Here is a 15,903-nt window from a genome sequence, read left to right as displayed (position 1 = left end):
GACAGCATGGCAGCAATGGTCCAAGGGTACCACCACACCCTGACTCAAACTACACTAAATGCAGAATCTTTGTGCCACATGGACTGGGGACATTCTCTTGTCTTCATACAGCTACCAGTTTTATGGTATTTCTTCCAAAGGAAGAACACAGGATTAGGAATTATATGGATTTTGATTCAAATCTTGCTCGACTCTGTAGATACCTACAATCCCAATCGAGTCATTTAACCTCTCAGAATTGAAATGTCCTCCTCTGGTACAAGGGGATGGCGATGCCAATCATTTAGGCTCTCATGGGGTGAGTAACCCTGCTTCGGACCAGGTAGATGCTTAACAGGTATTGGTCTCATTTCCATAGTTTTATTAATTAGAATGTTCTTAATCTCCTCTCCATCTCTGAGACGCTGAACTATTTGATAAAGCCCCATTAAAGATTAAACCTCTGTCAAAGGGAGAGGAGTACTGTTTATCCATACATCTCTTTTTACCGCGTCCATTCCTTAGTGGTCACACAGTAGTTACTCAAGATATTACAGGTGGAGGATAAGAAAGATACACAGTTGACAGAGAGAGCACTATTCGCACTGTGGGCTCCAATTCATTCTGCATTCTTTCTTGTAAAATCACCATCCACTGAGCATTCACTGTTCACGTCCTTCCAGAGCTCAGGACTGGGGGTTACATTGCTTTGGTCCAAATCTTGGCTCTACTTCTTGGCAACTGAAGGACTTTGGGAAGATTATTTAACCTCTTTCTTCTACAGCTGTACCATGTACAAAATGGAGATAATCATATACCTATCAATTAGTTTATGTCAGATGTTCGGTGCATCACACACACTAAATAGAGGTTGGATGTTACTATCCTTTGTAGGTATGGGTAAGCCTTTAGGTCTCCCAACAAGGAATTCATATTCATTCAGCTGTGATTTGTTACTAGAAAAATTTTCTGCTATTTACTTACTTTTATGTTTATTCATCCACTCCTTTTTAAAGATTATTTTCTACCGCATTTATTGCCACAGGGAAATTCATACAGACATGTAATTACCCAGATTCAGTTCCTCAAGTATTTCTAATGGGACTAATTTATTTTATAGATGGCTTTCCTACACCAAGTGATAGATATCTGTATAAAAATAAACACATTCAACTGAATTGAATCCCATGGGAAAATGAAAATTGTGTCTATGACTGTATGTCTGTATGTATTAAAAAACTACTTTTGTATATACAATTTTTGTGTACATTTCTTTCTAACATAATATATTTTAGGTAATTTAAGTGTTGACTACATAATACTTAATCTTTAATTTTTTGCAGAAAAGGAAAAATAAATTGATATTTTCATGTTTTTAATATTTTTTACTCTCTTTTTTTCATAATGGACTTTGGTTCCTGACTTCTGTCTGTGGTGGAGTCTTTGCAGCCCTGCCACATTCTGTCATCCTGTGCAGTTGGAAGTTTACAAAGGAGAGAAATAAATTATAAATGGGTCTACCCTGGCAGAGGCCCCTGCCTTGGTGAGCAATCATCCTGAGCTGACAGGTTCACAGCCTCACATCTCTTCTACCTGGCTCCCCTTTACCTTGCCAGGGGAATGGTTTCCAAATTAAACTTCCACACATCCACTGTACGAGGAAGCCATGACTTTGATTGTCTCAGCTTTTGCCTTTCAGGTATTCTAATGAACACCTGTCATTTTCAGATCAATATAATTTAAAGCACTGTTTATTTGTTTTCATCTCCTCTCCCCCTTGCTAAATAAAGGTTATAGCTCTACCCACTACCCCAACCCCCCATACACACGTACTTCTCTACCAGCAAAGGCATATCCAGGCAGCCTGTTTTATGTCCAATTTGTTTATCATGATGAGAAATGAGGGAATCTTTGGCAGAGATCATTAATTTTATAGCTTGTGTTTCAAAAAGTAGTGCCTGGGCTATTTACATCTCTTCATATTAACACCTGAGAAAATGAGCCTGCTGAAGATATAAACCTGAAAGTGTGTTTACCGTCCCCCTCTAAATATAATTCATGGCTCAGAACAGATCTTTATGACTCATGATCAAATATTTTCCTGGGGTTGCATTTGATGTTTGCTGCAGTGACACTGAATGTCTTTGGGTCTTTTGATTCAAAGACATTTAGCTGACTGTTGGATTTTGATATTCAAGATGGAATTATTACAATCCATCTTGGCAGGGAGAATCACTCTTTGAATTAACTGGTATGAATATCATGCTTTGCAAAAGATTCTCAGACCAGGAAAAAAAAAAAAATACTTATTTGTCGAGAGGATGGTCTGAAAGGAATCCCAGAGATTGCATAGTGCCATCTTGTTGTTTTGATAGTTAAAGTGAATGAGATCTGATAGGCTAACCTACACAAGGACAAAGTCTGTTCTAATCCCAGCACCCCTACCATGCCTGGCACACAACTTGCACTCAGATTTATTTATTATATAATGAAAGAACTTCTACTCTTTCTTTCCCACCCTTTCCTCCTTATTTTTCTCTTCTTCTAATGCACGTTTATTGAACATTGACGGGCTAATCAATTAGGAACGTGTATAAACAGAGGCCAAGTTTCTACTCATAGATGCTATGAAAGTGGCAGGTTTTGAGTAAAATCTTGGACCAGAGCTTCTCTAAGGCAGATCATTCTAAATGCTGACCCACATATCCAGGCCTGCCTAACACCACTTCAATAGAAATTAATTTAAAAATTATTTATAGACCTATTACTGTATGGTCTCTTCTGAATGACTGGGGTGAAATCTAGGAATATGTATTTTATCATGTTCTTTCCATGCAAACTGATTTGTCACATTTACCTACCACCCTCCCCAAAGTTTAGTAAAATGATGGGGAAAATATGCAGAGAATAAATAAGTAACAAGAAAGAGGAGATAAAGGGCACCAAGAATTTCGATGACATTTTGGAAGACAGAAAGAAAATAGCATCTTATAACTGTGCTGAGAACTCAGCCCAGAGAAGCTGGAGAGAGTTGGAGGCTGGAGCTACTTTGCTTACGTGGAGAGGCTCTGCTTTGAGCTTGGTGGGCAGAGAAAGCCAGAGCAGGAAGATGGCAGAGATCAGGGGGATTAATTAATCAGATAAATCAGATTATCTCTCCCTTGAACCTCTCCATCCAGAGTTACAGACACCATAGAGTATGCTCCAATCTGGAAGGAGCGGATGCCCATTCAGTGGTGTTTTACTATCTGTCTAGAGACAGCCAGAAGTCCTAGTTCGTACCAAGTATAAGGGACTTAGTCTGAAATCGTGGGATGGAAGTGGGGTAATCTCATTCCTATCTCATTTCTAAGCAAACAGAGCATCCACATGTAAGGGTTCATAATGAACCCCCCACTTCCTTCGCACAGATACTTCTGGGCAGGCAGACCAACTCAAGAAGAGAGGAAGCCCAGGGTAGCTTCTTATGCTAACCAACATTTCCCTTCATTCACAACTATGAATGAATATTCAAGAGACTATCAGACATTTGAGAAAAACAAATGTAACAGTAGTAAAAAAAAAAAAAAATGGAAGCAGGCAGAAACACGTCATACACCAAATTAAAAAAAAAAAAAACAAAAACAGATATTTGAGGGGACAAAAAGAGAACTTAATGGAAAAAAAACAAATCCTTCTAAAAAAGAAAAAAGTTGTGTTTATTTATTAATAAATATTTATCATCCACCTTCTATGAGCCAGGTTCTGCTGTAATAAAGAGGATAAATCACAGTAAGCAAGATAGATAATGTCTCTGCCCTTATGGAACTTACATCCTAGTGAGGACAGCAGACATTTAAAAAATTAGTAAATAAAATCTAATTTCAGGTAGCAATAATACTGGAAAGCTAATTAAGCACGTTAAAGAACAAAAGAGTTTAGCAAGCAACAAAATTGACTTTGAGTGCAACAGAACACAAATGCATTAATAGGATCTTAAGGAATTTTAGAGGATCAGACTTTTACAACGACCAAAATCAAGCCACAAAACTGGCGCAGTGCTGTCACTACTGGGTGCTGCCTACGTTAGCATTCATGCTCCTCCATCACCAGGAACCCCCAGAAATCACTGCAACTGCTACTTCAGGGAAGTCCATGCAGAAGCCTGCCAGGGAAACTTGGGAGGCCCTCTTTAGTCACCTCACTAGCTCCCAACTTGAAGTCTAAGGTGGGTACATCTAATGGTAGAGCTCTGTAAGCCACCAAGAAGAGGCTGTAACAGTTAGAATGTGGCCTTTTCAGTTCTCGGATATGAGGCAGACTATGATTTTTTTTTTTTTTTTTTGAGACAGGGTCTTGCTCTGTTACCCAGGCTAAAGTGCAGTGGCTTCATCATAACTCACTGCAACCTCAAACTCCTGAGCACAAGAGATCCTCCTACCTCAGCCTCCCAAGTAGCTGGGACTACAGGAGCATGCCGTCACACCCAGCTATTTATTTATTTATTTATTTATTGTAGAGATGGGGTCTCACTATTGGCTGATCTTGAGCTCCTGGCCTCAAGTGATCCTCCCTCCTCAACCTCCCGAACAGACTCAGATTCTTAAATGGAGGATTCCTTAGGCATAGGAAGGGGTTTAAGAGAGTGGGCTACCAAATGAAATGACAACTATCCACCACAGTGGATAAAAGGATCAGGCTGCAATTCTAGGTCATGTTTCTATCCTCTTGGGCCTTCAATGCCATTGTTTCCTCATCTCAAAAATGAAAGAGTAGGCTCAATTATTGCCAAAGTCACTTTCATCTTTTATATTCTACAATCCAGTGATTGAAAGATAAAAGACAAGGAGACACAGTTCAAATATGACGTTCAGAAAGTAGACAGGGAAAAATAGGAAGAGAATTTTCTGAGTGAAACAAGAAATTCAGTGCAGTCTTCATGTGGAGAGAGACAGAATGTGGACTTACAAAAGAGAGAGAGAGAGAGCACATAAGGAAGAGAAAATAGAGAACACAGAGAAGCTAGCTCATGCATTTATGAGACAGTTGAATTTTTCTGCTTGAAACATGAATCAGCTGAACTGACTGATACAAAAAGAAAACTATAGATATTCCTTAGCCTCATACTTGTAGTAGAGAGAGATTGTGTAGCAGATAATGCTTATGACACTAAGTGCCTTACCTGAGGTGGGAAAAGTCTAAAGATGTAAGAAAGAAATATCATTATTCAATCATTCATTCATTCAGCAAACATTTTGTCCCACCTTCTGCGTTAATTAAAAATAAAACTTATACTGCCCTCTGCAAGGACTCACAGCCTAGCTATATTATTGGCAATTATTTCATCACTATTACAAGTGTCATAGTCAGTAAGCATATTATGAACTCAGGGAACAGACAAAGGATACCTGAAAGCCTATGAGATGATATACATATATATCCTATGAATATTTCACATATATATACATACACATACATATTTGCAAAGCGAGATTAAGCTGCATCTTGAAAGAAAAAGAGAAACTCACCAGGAGGATATGTTCTCTTTTTTCTTCTTCTGGAAAAAAAGAGAACATATGATCTGAGAAAAATACTGAAAAAGGAAAGATTTTGACTTATTTGGGGAATTGAAGGTCAGTGCAGTTGAGCTCGTGCTTGCATGCAGAGAAGTGCGCCTGGAGCCCAGGACTTGAGCTACGTCACCCCGGCCTTTGCGTGTCTTGTTCAGTCGTGGGCTGCATTCTGAACATGACAAGCAGCACCAGAGGGTTTGGATGAGGAAATAATGAGGTCGAATTGATGAGGAGTTTTCAGGTAAGAAACAATAGGACAAATGAGAAGATAATTTTAACGCAACAGGAAAGAAGCAATGATAGATCTAAGGAAAGGTGGTGGAGAAGAAATAAATGACATAACAGGTTCTAGAGAAACAATGACAAGGATGTGAGCTGGTTCATATGCTAATTAGCTCAATTTAGTCATTCCACAGTGTATATGTATTTTAAAACAACATTTTTTATGTAATAAATATGTACAGTATTTACTTGTCAATTTAAAAAATCAAGAAAAAGAGAAAATATGGAAGATCAGTTGAGAGAATGTAGGGAGCATGATCCTGAGCGTGGTTTCCTCACGCTCTATCAAGTAAATGTGCAATCTAGGAAGTAAGCAAATGAAAAATTATGTAAGAGTGTGTGTGTATATGTGTGCATGTGTAACCATACATAACAGTAACATATACACACAATGGTATGAAAAATGTAAAAGATTTGTTCTGTGATCAAAACCCTGAGTGCCACATTTCCTACATGGTAGCATTACTGTAAGGCTAATGTATTCAAGAAATACTTGTTCTGTGGAAAAGATGAAACTTTTATATGTGATCTTTAAAAACAATTAATATTTAGCTCTCCAGAAAAATGAGAGACTCATCTTTCAGCTGTGGGGCACAAATTGATCAAAGGAATGAGTTTGGTATGAGTCTGAAATGGGCTAGGGTTGGTGAGAGGATGATACCAATTAAATAAGCCGACCACACATGGAGGGAAAACGTATAGACTGCTAAAGAAACTAAAATAATCAGCTCCCTCTAGAAGAACTATTGCTCTTGGTCTGTGGGTGGTTGTAGCAGACGCAATTGAGAGAAGGTTGGTTTAAGGAATAATTTAGAGACAGGTAAGACAAACAGACTGGCCTGTGAGGAGGAGGAGCCTGGCTGTTAGTGGCGGAAGGAACAGTCCAGGCACTGGGAGAGTTGGCCGAGAGCAGAAGCAATGGAAGAGGTAAGTTTTGATAGTTGAGCCAAAGTCCAACAGAAACACAAAACAGAAAGGTCGCCTCAGACAGCAGGATCATCCTGTGTGAAGACAGGCAAGCACACCATGGCAAGACATGGTCATGGGCCTGTAAGCAACTGGACATGTCTGAGTGACAAGGCACAGGTGTTTGTGCTTTGGGGCTAGAGATGCTGAGAGGATTGTACCAGTCACGTGTTGGGGGCATGTAGTGGGTGGGAATGCCTGTGCTGGAGAAAGGCAGGAGGCAAATCTTAGATGATCTTATGTAGAATATCATGGAGCCTGGAGCCTGGGCTGTACCTGATGATGTGGTGTCAGGAGGAAGGTCTATGGTAAGATCCACAATTTCAAAAATCTGTCATCACAGTAGAGAATGAATGGAGGGAGACGGAATGGACTCATACTAGTCATTCTAGGGGTTCTCAAAACTTATTGTGTGTGAGAAATCCATCCAGGCATATTGTCAAAACACAGATTCTGATTTAGTGGATTGCAGTGGAGTGGAATGTGAGTTTCTGCATTTGTAACATTCCTAGCAGTCAAAAGATGCAAGGCTGCTGGCTCATGGGCAGCACTGTGAGTAGCACAGGGTAAAAAAAAAAATCATTTTTCTGACCCTGGGAAGTGATGACGGCCTGAGCTATAAACTGTGACTGCTACTATACACCTATTTAGTGTGTTAACTAGGTGATTTCCTGATTAGTCACAACACTGATATGTAGCACCCATGAATTTCAATTATTAACTGCAGTAGCCACTTATGAATGTTCACACAGGCCTGTTTCCTCTAGGTTTTCTCTTCTGTATGCATCAAGGACACATCCATTGGCATGCTTCTTCATATAAACACCTGTTTCATTTGTAGATGCATTCTCCATGAAGCTATATGTCCACCTGATTTTCTCTAATAGAAATATAAAAACAGATCACAAAATACTAATGCATTTTTTTTGCAATACTCACAGACATAAGTTTCTACTCCAAGCTGGAGAGGCTGGGCAAATTAAATATGTTCCTTTCCAATCTATGTTTAAACATTGATGTAATGAGGCTTCTGTTTCCTCTCTTATCCAAACTGATTTGGTGACCCATACTTGTCAGGGAGGGGGGTTTTCTTATGTTTCCATCCTCTTCCAGTTACAGGCACATATAATTTATTTTGGTCCTTGCTTGTAGGTTGAAGAGTGACTGACTCTTCCTTTTCTAAACATAGAACAACAGAAAAGGAAGAGACCTCTGCAAAACTTTTATTTTTGTCAATTGGGTCAAGCTGTTCCTTAGAGTCAGTCTTCCTTCATTATCTTACCCAAGCTGTATATAATATGCAAAAATAATAGGTCTATAGAAGTTTGATTTAGTTGCAAGATGTTTTCTCAGCCTCACTTATGGCTTTTAATTTTCCTACCTCATGTTTATTCTTTCTCATCCCCAAGCTCATTTCCAGTCTTACCTGGGAAATTTGTTTACTGAAAATCTATACAAGTTTCCCCTAAAAAAAAGTTAGATGCCTATTAAATAAAAAGAAGAAAAGAAGTGAAATATTTCTCTACAAATGAAAAAAAAAAAATTCCATTAGGTCTGCTGTCAAAAGCTACTGTGGGTCAAAGATTTTACTCTACTAATGAGCTAACAAGCTAGCCTGCTATATTGTCATTGTCCTGAGAGAAGAAACAGACTCCTGGGCCAGAGACAAAGGACATATATTCATAGGGTGACAGCACAGGCTTCAGGTTCATGTGAGTTTTCCTTCCCATCCCCGTTCCCACAGGGATGACACAGAAAGCCCCAGAAAGACACTGCCCATGCAGTGTGTGTGTGTGTGTGTGTGTGTGTGTCACAGCTGAGGAACCTTGAGTTTAGGGAACCCAAACCTTTTATTATGAGCTGCAAGCAAACATGCCCAACATTTGCCATTTATTATACCGGACAGAAACCTAACCTGTCCTCTCCTCTAGAGGGAGACAGCGTCTCTATCTTCCCAGGCCGTTCACTACACAAACATCCTTGACCAGACAGTCCAGAACAAAAACGCTGCCAGCGCCTCTGCTCACCTGCTCACAGGAGGGGTGGGGAAGCGGGAGATCCACAGACAATCGTATCTCACACCTATCACCTGATTTCTGTAATTTATGATCTCAAGCATCAATAACAAGTTGACACACAAAAAAGATTATTTTCTAAGATTTCGTTTTCATTAGCTGCCACAAAGAACATTTGCCATTATATTTCTCAAAGAAGGCAGCATGAAAAGACCTTTGGAGTTTAAGTCATGAATTTAATTGTGGCTCAGCTACATTTCGATGAATCATTGTGGACAATAAGCTTTTACCTGTCTAACCCCCAGGTAGCAGGAACCTAAAAAGGGACAATGACACTTCTGTAGTATGAATGTCCCCACACAATACCTGAAGTACGGTAGGCGCTCACCAAGTACATTTGCTCCTCAGACCCTTCTTCTCCTCACTCTGGGAGTTTATTCCTGCACATGGAGGTACCCTGGCCTTCCCACTCAATTCTAAGTAGAATAGCTCACTGCCATTTGCTTTCCCTTTATTCTCTGACTAATCAAAGAAGAAAAGAAAAGGAGATACAATCTGGGACAGTCTTATCAGAGGGGCAAAAAAACGAATGCACAGGACAGCAGCAAATCTTATTACAAACTGATTTTAAGAAAGCAACTGTTACAACAAAGCAATTTGATTAATTAGAGTTCTCTTTGGGCACACGGCAGAGCAGTTGGAAAAGAACACAGATTTTGGAGTCATGCCTGCCTTGAACCCAGCTCTGTTTCTCAGTTTATAAACCTGCAAAGATATCAAACCTGGAAGAGCTCAGTTTCTATAGAAATATATATAAAATGGGCTTCATCGTGTGTGTCTACCGTGCTGTAGGGATTGAATGAGATAACATGGGTGAAGTACCTAACACACTATATTATAGGTACACAAAGAAATCAGTTTCCTTTTCTTACCTCTTCCTTTTGTCTACCATTTATATCACAAAGTTTTTTAACTAAATATTTGCGGACTTCCTGACCACATTTGAGAGACACGTCACTTGATCTTGCTCTTCTTCCCAGCTACTCTCCTACCTTTTTATTTCCCTAATTACCAGAACTCTCAAACGAGTGACCGATGTCCATTGCTCTCTCATGAATTTTCTTCAGCAGGAACCTTCTCCCCAGCATAACTCTGGGATACACCAATTTAAATGCACTGCCCAATCGCCCACCCCAGTCATTCTTGCCAGCACATTTCCTGTTATACTTTGCAGCAGATTATATTTTCCAAAAATGGCCATAGAAATATTTCTAGTTCTTCATATCCTTCCAAAACTTTGTCATCCCTCATCAAAAAGTAGGGTCTATTTTCCCTCCCTTTGGATAGGTGTGTGACTGCTCTGACCCACAGTTTTGTGTTTTTCTTTGTCATTTACAAGTATTTATTAGGGTAAGAGGTCATAAAATATATTTTTACATATACATAAGAAAAAACACATTTGAAAGAATAAAAAATAAAATGACAGAAGGTGACAGACTTTGGTGTTTATAAATGAGATCTTCAATAACTTTAATAATTCAGAAAAAATTCAAAGTGTATTTAAAAGTTGAGACCATGCTTTATAATATTTTATAATAAAAAAGGCATTAGGCTTTTAAATGTGACATACGACTTAATAGTTTTTAAAAGGATTTCAAAATGGGTTTCTAGATCTTTATGTGGACATTAAAAAAAAAAAATTCAAGAACTTTGGCAAGCCAAGTATTAATCCATAGCAGCTTGGTAAAAGTTTACTTTATATTTATAAAGATTCTTCAATTTACATTTGTTCTTGTTACAGGAGCAGAGAAAACTAAACTAACATGCTAATTGTATTTCAGAAGTCTGTAAGCTATACAGCAAAAATAATTGCCTTAATAAAGCCTGAATTCTACGAAATTCTGCAGAATATGACAGGAACCCCTCTGTGGGACTTCCAAGGGGAGGTCATCAAACACACATGGCTTCTTCCCGGCTCTTCCTCTCTTCTGACGTCCGCGCCTTTGAGTCCTGCCACCGTGAGGCCGAGAGGCCGAGGCGCAGGCTGAGGCTGCGAGTGGTGCCCCAGCCTCCTGGCCCCGCTCCGGTCCCAGGTGACAGCCAGCACCGGCCACCAGGCCTGCGTGAACCGCCCGAGGGTGGTGCCAGCTTTCAGCTGCCACGTCCTTCCAGGCTTTGCGTCCTCCAAGCGGAGGCCCCGAGCACCGCGGAGCACGGACAAGCCGCCCCCGCTGTGTCTGCTCTGCACTCCCGACTCAAGGATTCTGCAAATTCAGTAAACGTTTTCTGTCTCAAAGGTTTGAGGTAATTGTTTTCCCAGACCCGGTAACCGGAACATATTCCTCACCAACCACTCCTTCGGAAAATTCTCTCCTGTCTGAGTGCTGAACACTTCAAAGCTCCGGGCTTTCACCCTGATCCTTTTACAAATCTTCTCTTTGCTGTAGTTCACCTTCCTGCCCTGTATCGATCCCAGGATTGCCTCCCTGGGGGCTTCCTCTCAGCCTTACGCTGCCCGTCGCCCGTCGTGCGGAGTGCACGGCCACGCTGGGTGTCTGGAAACCCGTCTGGGGACCACAGCCGCGGCGCCCCCACCGGCCCCCTGGGGAACCGAGTTTAAGGGCCCCTGACTCGCGCCAGCGCCCTCCTAAGTCTGCGCCGCAGTCACCTCGCTGCCTCCTCTGAGCCCGGCCTCTGTCTCTGCTTGCGTTTCCCTCACCATCTCCGCCTGTCCCCATGGTTCAGTGGTGAAATGGACAGGCTCGCGGTGGGGGTAATTTTAACTCTAAGTGTTCTGGTTTTGTCATCTGTAAGATGAGGATAATGGTGTCATGTATGACTCAGGACTAATGGAGAGAGGAAAGGCATAAATAAAAATAAATAGCTTATGACAGAGCCTGTAACTTAAATTAATAAATATTAACTATTATCAATCTCGATTGCTTTCGTATTCTTACATGCCTCCTCATTACAATAATTAATTTCCACATACATGAAATTGGACTCATGTTCAAAGCCTAAAATAACACTTCGGCGTCTCTCCACTCCAGACAATGGTACTAACTTTAAAATTTAAAATAACTTTTGAACTCTTCTCATTTTGGCAATTTTGTTGTACTCATATCTCTTGTACCTTTCTTTAGTCTTCACTTTGTATTTTGGCCTTCAGATGTCTGATGAATCCTGATCGTATGAAAATTATCACTTGTGGGCACCTCACCGGGTTGCTGGTGGGACGGCCACCCCCGCCTCCACCGCAGAAAAGTGTTCCGAACAGCATCTTTATGGCCACTCATCACCACCCCAGGATGCTGTGCATCACCTCATGCACAGATTCTTTCGGGCTGACTTACTGTTCTAAATCCTTTTTTTCTCCATGTCAATCTTATCAAAAATCAGCCTGGGTTCCCCATTTTCTAGCACAGCGATTTACACATCTCCGGAGTATCGTCACGGCTATCCAAACAGTGAACTTGATTAACTCATTTGACCTCATTTTCCATTAACATTATAAAATACATTTTCCTAGGTGGACAGTCTCCCGATTGTTCTATAAAATAAAATTGCCAACATAAGCATGTGCCTTTGTAAATGGTAGTTCTTTCTTCCTATATGCATGATCCTTTTTTGGGTTTGGCCTTTCAAAGTGGCTGTTTTGCATGTAAATATTGTTATGATTGACCACTGTTCAATATTACATAAAATAAATAAAACTATGGGTATAGGGCTTTTTGATAAACAAAAAGAAAGGACTATAATTATTTTTTTTTTTAAGTTTTGGTTATATGGAAGCTTCAGCTATCTAAAATAATCCCAGGATTCCAATACAGGATTCTAAATAATATAAAAGTTATTGATAATCTTAAATGAATTAATCAATTTACTTCTTTCTCTGTAGAAATTATATATTTTCTTTCCTGAGGTAATATTGTTGAAAGGTACATTCTTTAGAGATTCTAAGAAAATTAGCAAATCAGACACAAATTGATTTGATGAGACCATATAATCACAGAATCATTGAAACACTTACAGAGGCCATGATCTTATTTTCTGGCCAAGTTTTATCTAAAACAGTATGATATTAATGAAATTATTTATAAATACTGTAGTCATTTTTTGTTAATGCACATTATCTCAATATTTCATAAGATTGAAATATTTTTTCTTTAGCATTCAGCTTAGAAACTAATTTCTGAATAAATAATACTGAATTTACTAATGTTTTCTCTGCATTTTCTAGGCATCTTGAAGCATTAAAAAATTCTGTACTATCTTCATGAGTTATATGGTCTTCTCAATTTTGATACTATCATCACGGGGAAAAAACTAAACAAGACCATCCCCCAAGTCAATTGTGGTTTTTTCTAACTGACACATGGAGAGATTTAAATTGAAAAGATAGTTTTAATAGGCAAGTCAGTGAATTGTAGAAAGAAAGTGTTTTTGTTTTTTTTTTTTTAAAGATGTTCAAACAAGAAAAAAAAAATCTTTCATGGAAGACTATCATTTTGATTTATTAAACAAGAGAAAATAAACAATAATCTTGCAGGGAGACATCTCAACAGTCCATCTTTTGCAAGAAAACCTGCCCTTCCTCTAAGTATTGAGCAGTTGATAAATAATTAAGACTGTGACCAAATCTATTGATAAATTGCAGATAAGAGTTCCCTTTGGGAGCCAGGCAAGGGATGGATGACTGAGTATCTTGAAAGGCTGTGACCGATGCATTTCTCAAGCCACTGTATTTGCATCTGGAATGTCTCTAATGTGAAAAACAATCAAAAGATAGTAAGAGAAGTCTATCGGGGTACTGCCCTTCAAGTTGTAGGAATAACATCTGATCCTAATCATCTTCTATAATATTTAATGTCCACCATCAGAATTATTAACATAAAAAGAGTAATGTATTTGCTCCAAGAACATAATGCATTTATGATGAAGAAAATGAATATTACTGCAGATCAAACTACCTCATCCTTGATTTCTTATGATTAAGATTAAAAATGGACAAAAGATCAAAAATGGCTAAATCCTATTAGATAATTTGAAACTATGAATTCAGCCTTCTACTTGAAGCATTGCCTGATGGCTGAGGAATGACCAATGTACTAGATATAAAGTCAGATGATAAATAGTAGCCTATTCAGCCAAGAGGTTTTCCTGCAAGGTGCTAAGCGGATGAGAGCTGGGCTGCATTTAATTTGTCGTTGTTATTAATGATATGGAGAAGAGCACAAACAACAGACGGATTAAATGGGCAGGCAATAGCTGATTGGAAAGCGTTACATGTCAATGCAATCGATGCGCAGTGATGAGACCCAAAGCAAGCTGATAACCCACAATGCACCCAAGAGGTGACAAAACACTATTTAACCCAGAAAATAACAAAATGCACACAAAAACCAATGAAATACATAAATTGAGGATAAATGAAATTAAAAAAACAAAGAAAGCACCAAGTTAAAATAATTAAGACTTGAGTAGCCCAGTATATTTCACATATGTGGTTTGAATATGTTCAAGTAGCCAGAGTTCTTTTTATTTATTTATTTATTTCAGGATATTATGGGGATACAAACATTTTGGTTACATGTTATGACTTTGCCACACCCAAACCATGATTTAGGGTGTGCCTTTTCCTCCCTACAACACTCACCACATCCATTAGTTGTGAGTTTACCCACCCAACCCTCTAATCCCTGGAGAATATTACTACTGTGTGAGCATCATAGTGTTGATCAGTTAGTGCCAATTTGATGGCGAGTACATGTGGAGCCTATTCTTCCATTGTTGTGATACCTCACTTCGGAGCATGGGCTCAAGCTCTATCCAGGAAAATATAAGAGGTGCTAGATCACTGTCATTTCTTATAATTGAGTAATATTCCATTGTATACATGTACCAAATTTTAGTAATCCACTCATGTAATGCGCACTTGTGTTGTTTCCACGTCCTTGCACTAGTGAGTTGTGCTGCCATAAACATTCGGGTGCAGATGTCTTTATTATAGAATGTCTTTTGCTCTTTTGAGTAGATGCCTAATAGTGCTATTGCTGAGTCAAATGGCATGGTATTTCTATTTTTAGCTCTACTCTATTTTATTCTCCTTTTTTGTACTTCATCACAAATGTCAAGTTGTAATGTAAAGTTAATGTATTCATGTTTGTTGTAAATGTTTACTTAAATATATATATGCATATACAGTGCAATTTCTTCTGGAAACATGGTATAAGCCAAAGTTAAAAGGACAGTGGTGACTTATCAAAAATGTAGCTCTTTTGTCAGTTTTTTTTAAGGGTACTACCACTATAGAAACTGTCATCTAGATCTCTATGTCTCCTGTGAACATGAAAGGCAAGTAGATCCTCACTTCTATTTAGCTCTGTATTCTTGACTAAAGAAATTGAAATTTATTGTGTATGCTCATGTGTGGTCATTTCCACAAATCTACAACCTTGCAGTACTGCAAATGCATTTCAGAATTGCATTCCATGTGGTAGAAATTTTTTTCCAAATCTCTGATCTATAGAACAGTGTTCATGATTTCACAAATTGTAAGTAGTAAAAGAATAAATAGAAAAAATATTGGGAATATGTAAAAAAAAAAGAAAATATTCTTCAGAATAGTGATCAGGCCTCACCTTAATACACTGTGAGGGTATTGCTGACTGTCCTCTCTCTCTTTCTCTCTCTCTGTCTCAAGAAAGAGCTCAGCTAGGACGGAAGCCACCAATCAACATAAGAGAGCCAATTTATTGACTCCAACTGTAATAGACTTCAAAAAGGTACATAACAAATAATAAAATACTAAAAAATATTAAGAGGCTGCCAAGTTGGTCATAGATCCACCAAACTGTGTTGGCTCCGACTATAGTCATCACATTAAAACATTCTTGGAACACACAGCCAAGTGTCGAATGATAGGCTCTCAGAATGGGAATGGAGTTTAGGTCATCTATATTAACCCTCCAACTAGATGCATAAATTCCAAATAAATGGCCACATAGCCTCTTATTGCACACTTCCAGTGGTGGGGAATTCACTGCCTCACCAGGCAGTTCATTCCACTTTAGGACAAGTTTAATTATTTGAAAATCTTTTCTTCCATT

Source organism: Eulemur rufifrons, chromosome 1 (genome assembly GCF_041146395.1).
Source record: "Eulemur rufifrons isolate Redbay chromosome 1, OSU_ERuf_1, whole genome shotgun sequence".
NCBI classification, from domain to species: domain Eukaryota; kingdom Metazoa; phylum Chordata; class Mammalia; order Primates; family Lemuridae; genus Eulemur; species Eulemur rufifrons.
This window is presented reverse-complemented; position numbering follows the sequence as displayed.